This window comes from Moschus berezovskii, chromosome 12, assembly GCF_049115385.1.
Source record: "Moschus berezovskii isolate FMDL1 chromosome 12, NW_MosBer_1.0, whole genome shotgun sequence".
NCBI lineage: Eukaryota > Metazoa > Chordata > Mammalia > Artiodactyla > Moschidae > Moschus > Moschus berezovskii.
In genome coordinates, this window is record NC_142471.1 from 9066409 (window position 1) to 9073068 (window position 6660).

The following is a 6660-nucleotide window of genomic DNA, read 5'->3' on the forward strand; positions in this document are numbered from 1 at the left end:
ACAATATTGTGGTGGGTTTTCCATACATTGATGTGAATCAGCCACGGATGAACATGTGTCCCCCATCCTGAACCCCCTTCCCACCTTCCTCCCATCCCATCCCTCTGGATTGTCCCAGTGCGCTGGCTTTGAGTGCCCTGTTTCATGCACTGAACTTGGACTGGTCATCTATTTCACATATGGTAACATACATGTTTCAGTGCTATTCTCTCAAATCATCCCACCCTCACCTTCTCCCACAGAGTCCAAAAGTCTATTCTTTACATCTGTGTCTCTTTTGCTGTCTTGCATATAGGGTCGTCATTACCATCTTTCTAAATTCCATATATATGCATTTTTCTCTTTTCATTTTTTGGCCTCACCACGTGGCATGTGGGATCTTAGTTCCCTAACCAGGGATGGAACACTTTTGCCCTGCATTCGAATTGTACAGTCTTAAGCACTGGACCGAAAAGAAGTCCCAGAAATTTCCTTTATGAGGAAATGTATATTCTATTATAGTCAATTAAGGGGAGGTAAGGAACTTATCCTGCATCTGTTGGCTCTTAATTCCCTGTGAAAGTGAAAGTTGATCGTTTCGACACTTTGTGACCCTACAAAGTGTCATACAGTTCATGGAATTCTCCAGGCCAGAATACTGGAGTGGTAGCCGTTTCCTTTTCCAGGGGATCTTCCCAACTCAGGGATTGAACCCAAGTCTCCCTCATTGCAGGTGGATTCCTTACCAGGTGAGCCACAAGGGCAGCCCAAGAATACTGGAGTGGGTAGCCTATCCCTTCTTCAGCGGATCTTCCTGACCCAGGAATCGAAGTGGGGTCTCCTGCATTGCAGGCAGATTCTTTACCACCTGAGCTGTGAGGGAAGCTGCCAGTAGCTCAAAATAATCCATGTGCCAAATAGTCATACTTTGGAGTGGCTAGTCTGGTAGGCTTCAAGACATTGTTGAAAGAGCTGTCATGGGACTTCCCCAGTGGTCCAGTGGCAAAGCCTTCACCTTCCAATGCAAGGGGTGCAGGTTCAATCCTGAGTTGGGGAGCTAAGATCCCACATGCCTTGAAGCTAAAAAACCAAAGCATTAAAGAAAAAAAAAAAACCAGAAGCAATATTGTAACAAATTCAGTAAAGACTAAAAATCATCCACATAAAGCTAAAAAAATCTTTAAAAAAAGAAAGAGCTGTCAAGCTGTGTGAAACTGTCAAGCTGTGTGGTAGAGGGTGCTCAGAGAAACTGGTCAGTAATAATGGCATTCAGGGTAGTGAATTTACAGAGAGCTCATGTGCCATGTGGCTAGTCTTTGCTTTGCATTATCACAGGACCCTTCACTGTAACTCTACGAGTCAGGCATGATCACGTACTCTGGCCTGGGTAACCATCACTAAATGCAAGAGCTGAACCCTCAGGTCCTAAATTTGCCTCAATCTATCGAGGCCGTCTGACTTCGGAGTCCAGGGTTGTCACCTCCCACAGACCGAGGCTCTGTTTCAGCTCTACTGAAAAGAACCGTGTGACCTCAGGCCAGTTGTTCATCTCTCGGCCTTGCTTTCTCATCTGTAATTGTACACAGGCGTGCTGTGATTCATGGGGTCAGAAAGAGTCGGACACGACTGAGCAACTGAACTGAGCTGAACTGAACTGATGTTAGGTGCTGATAAAAATTATTCTGAGACGGTGGGTCTGTTGAGCGCCCAGCATGCATGAGACACTTGATGTTCAAATAAGGTTAGTGTTTAAAATGGAAACAATTTTTTGGTAAAGTAGTATGTGTGATAATGCTTTAAATGCCTGGAGAATCCCAGGGACGGGGAAGCCTGGTGGGCTGCCGTCTATGGGGTCACACAGAGTCGGACACGACTGAAGTGACTTAGCAGCAGCAGCAGCAGCAAATGAGGTGGTATCTTTTCATCACTTGGATTTTTCTGCCTTTTGCCCAGAGAACAAGCACTGAATAATCAGCTTTTTGGTGTTGCTAAGCAAAAGGACAGGCTCTTTCCTTTGGAGCTCATTAGTTCTCTTATACCTAGAAACATTTTTTCTCTTCTGCTCTCTGTGTTCTGAGGCTTAAAAATTCTAAGACACTAAGCTCTGCCCTGGTAATCCTGTTTTACAAGGCTGTTATTTTTCCCCTTTGAAGACAAACTCTCAGTCATTTAGGTACTTAAAAGCCTAGACACAAGCACAATTTATTCCTGTAATGTACTGACCTCAAATACCAAGTAGGTATTTGCATCTCCTACCCAGGAAACACATCCTGGATTGTGCACAAATGACTCACACAAAGTGCCATGAGAAACCCAGGGATTTTCAGTTGAAAATGTGAGCGTAAGAGAGAAGGCTAGAATGTTGGAAGTCATACTTAGGGCCAAACCCCAGCATATCACTTGTTGGGTGTGTGACCTTGGAAAAATTAATTAACCCTTTTAAGCCCAAGTTCCCCCATCTATAAAATTATAATAATAAATTATACAGTTCTTTTAAGAACCAAGTGAAAACCAATACAATATACATTTAGTGTAATACATTGCCAATTAGAGAATCTCACTCACCATTCAGCTCTGTAAGGACTAGGTCATTAGTCACTGACCTTCAACACCCCCTGGATCGGGAATGAGGCACTCGGAGTGCTGGGAAAACTATCAGAAAATGGCAGCAGATAGTCAGATATTTTCAAGAGAAAATGTTATGAACCCAATTTTTTTTCTTATATTCCCATACTTCAGTTCAGTCACTCAGTCGTGTCTGACTCTTTGTGACCCCATGAATCACAGCACGCCAGGCCTCCCTGTCCATCACCAACTCCTGGAGTTCACTCAAACTCATGTCCATCGAGTCGTTGATGCCATCCAGCCATCTCATTCTCTGTCGTCCCTGTCTCCTCCTACCCTCAATCTTTCCCAGCATCAGGGTCTTTCCCAATGAGTCAGCTCTTCATATCAGGTGGCCAAAGTATTGGAGTTTCAGCTTCAACATCAGTCCTTCCAATGAACACTCAGGACTGATCTCCTTTAGGATGGACTGGTTGGATCTCCTTGTAGTCCAAGGTGCTCTCAAGAGTCTTCTCCAACACCACAGTTCAAAAGCATCAATTCTTCAGCACTCTAGCTTTCTTTATAGTCCAACTCTCACATCCATACATGACCACTGGAAAAACCATAGCCTTGACTAGACGGACCGTTGTTGGCAAAGTCATGTCTCTGCTTTTTAATATGATGTCTCAGTCCAGTTCAGTCACTCAGTCATGTCCGACTCTTTGCGACCCCATGAATCACAGCACACCAGGCCTCCCTGTCCATCACCAACTCCCGGAGTTCACTCAAACTCATGTCCATCGAGTCAGTGATGCCATCCAACCATCTCATTCTCTGTCGTCCCCTTTTCCTCCCGCCCCCAATCCCTCCCAGTATCAGAGTCTTTTCCAGTGAGTCAACTCTTTGCTTGAGGTGGCCAAAGTATTGGAGTTTCAGCTTTAGCATCAGTCCTTCCAATGAACACTCAGGACTGATCTCCCTTAGAATGGACTGGTTGGATCTCCTTGCACTCCAAGGGACTCTCAAGAGTCTTCTCCAGCACCACAGTTCAAAAACATCAATTCTTCAGTGTTCAGCTTTCTTCACAGTGCAACTCTCACATCCATACATGACCACTGGAAAAACCATAGCCTTTACTAGACGGACCTTGGTTGGCAAAGTAATGTCTCTGCTTTTTAATATGCTATCTAGATTGGTCATAACTTTCCTTCCAAGGAGTAAGAGTCTTTTAATTTCATGGCTGCAATCAGCATCCGCAGTGATTTTGGAGCCCCCCAAAATAAAGTCTGACACTGTTTCCCCTGTTTCCCCATCTGTTTCCCATGAAGTGATGGGACCAGACGCCATGATCTTAGTTTTCTGAATGTTGAGCTTCAAGCCAACCTTTTCACTCTCTTTCACTTTCATCAAGAGGTTCTTCAGTTCCTCTTCACTTTCTGCCATAAGGGTGGTGTCATCTGCATATCTGAAGTTATTGATATTTCTCCCGGCAGTCTTGATTCCAGCTTGTGCTTCATCCAGTCTGGCATTTTACATGATGTACTCTGCATATAAGTTAAAGAAGCAGGATGACAATATACAACCTTGACGTACTCCTTTCCTGATTTGGAACCAGTCTTTTGTTCCATGTCCATTTCTAACTGTTGCTTCTTGACCTGCATACAGATTTCTCAGGAGGCAGGTAAGGTGGTCTGGTATTCCCATTTCTTTCAGAATTTTCCACAGTTTTTTGTGATCCACACAGTTAAAGGCATTGGCGTAGTCAATAAAGCAGAAGTAGATGTTTTTCTGGAACTCTCTTGCTTTTTCTATGATCCAGCTGATGTTGGCAATTTGATCTCTGGTCCCTCTGCCTTTTCTAAATCCAGCTTGAATATCTGGAAGTTCACGATTCACGTACTGTTGAAGTCTGGCTTGGAGAATTTTGAGCGTTACTTTGCTAGTGTATGAGATGAATGCAATTGTGCGGTAGTTTGAGCATTCTTTGGCATTGCCTTTCTTTTGGATTGGATGGAATATTGACCTTTTCCAGTCTTGTGGACACTGCTGAGTTTTCCAGATTTGCTGGCATATTGCTGGATGATTGCTGGATGATTCACAGCATCTTTTAGGATTTAAAATAACTCAGCTGGAATTCCATCACCTCCACTAGCTTTGTTCGTCGTGATGCTTTCTAAGGCATACTTGACTTCGCACTCCAGGATGTCTGGTTCTAGGTGAGTGATCTCACCATTGTGCTTATCTGGGTCATGAAGATCTTTTTTGTATAGTTCTGTGTATTCTTGCCACCTCTTCTTAATATCTTCTGATTCTGTTAGGTCTGTACCGTTCATGTCCTTTATTGTGCCCATCTTTGCATGAAATGTTCCCTTGGTAGTTCTAATTCTCTTGAAGAGATCTCTAGTCTTTCCCATTCTATTGTTTTCCTCTATGTCTTTGCATTGATCATTGAGGAAGGCTTTCTTATCTCTCTTTGCTATTCTTTGGAACTCTGCATTCAAATGGGTGTATCTTTCCCTTTCTCCTTTGTCTTTCACTTCTCTTTTTTTCTCAGCTATTTGTAGGGCTCCTCAGACAACCATTTTGCCTTTTTGCATTTCTTTCTTTTGGGGATGGTCTTGAACACTGCCTCCTGTACAATGTCACCAACCTCCATCCATAGTTCTTCAGGCACTCTATCAGATCTAATCCCTTGAATCTATTTGTCACTTCCACTGTATAATCATAAGGGATTTTATTTAGGTCATACCTGAATGCTCTAGTGGTTTTCCCTACTTTCTTCAATTTTAGTCTGAATTTAGCAATAAGGAGTTGATGACCTGAGCCACAGTCAACTCCTGGTCTCATTTTTGCTGACTAATAGAGCTTCTCCATCTTTGGCTGCAAAGAATATAATCAATCTGATTTTGGTATTGATCGTCTGGTGATGTCCTTGTGTAGAGTCTTCTCTTGTGTTGTTGGAAGATGGTGTTTGCTATGACCAGTGTGTTCTCTTGGCAAAACTCTGTTAGCCTTTGCCTGCTTCATTTTATACACCAAGGCCAAATTTGCCTTGTTACTCCGGGTATCTCTTGAATTCCTCCTTTTTCATTCCAGTCCCCCAATGAAAAGGACATCTTTTTTGGTAGTTATTTCTAGAAGGTCTTGCAGGTCTTCATAGAACTGTTCAACTTCAGCTTCTTCAGCATTAATGATCAGGGCATAGACTTGGGTTACCGTGATATTGAATGGCTTGCCTTGGAAACAAACAGAGATCATTCTGTTGTTTTTGAGATTGCACCCAAGTACTGCATTTCAGACTCTTTTGTTGACCATGATGGCTACTCCATTTCTTCTAAGGGATTCCTGCCCACAGTAGTAGATATAATGGTCATCTGAGTTGAATTCACCCATTCCAGTCCATTTTAGTTCACTGATTCCTAAAATGTTGATGTTCACTCTTGCCATCTCCTGTTTGACCACTTCCAATTTTCCTTGATTCATCAACCTAACATTTGAGATTCCTTTGCAATATTGCTCTTTACAGCATCAGACTTTACTTCCATCACCAGTCACATCTACAACTGGGCATTGTTTTTGCTTTGACTCTGTCTCTTCATTTTTTCTGTAGTTATTTCTCTACTCTTCTTCAGTAGCATATTGGGCACCTACTGACCTGGGGAGTTCATCTTTCAGTGTCATATCTTTTGCCTTTTCATGCTGTTCATGGGGTTCTCAAGGCAATAATATTGTTGCGGTTTGCCATTCCCTTCTCCAGTGGACCACGGTTTGTCAGAACTCTCCACCATGACCTATCCATCTTGGGTGGCCCTATATGGCATGGCTCATAGTTTCATTGAGTTAGACAAGGCTGTGGTCCATGTAATCAGTTTGGTTAGTTTTCTGTGTTATAGTTTTCATTCTGTCTGTCCTCCGATGGATAAGGATAAGAGTCTTATGGACGCTTCCTGATGGGAGAGACTGACTGAGGGGGAAACTGGGTCTTGTTCTGATGGGCGGGGCCATGTTTAGTAATAAAGTTAGTTTAAGTTTGTTGCTTTAATTATTACAGAGATTAAGCATAATACTTTTAGGTTCTAGAAGCCAAATAAGATCTTATTTGCAAAGATCTGTTGCAAAATTTGTCAGGAAGAA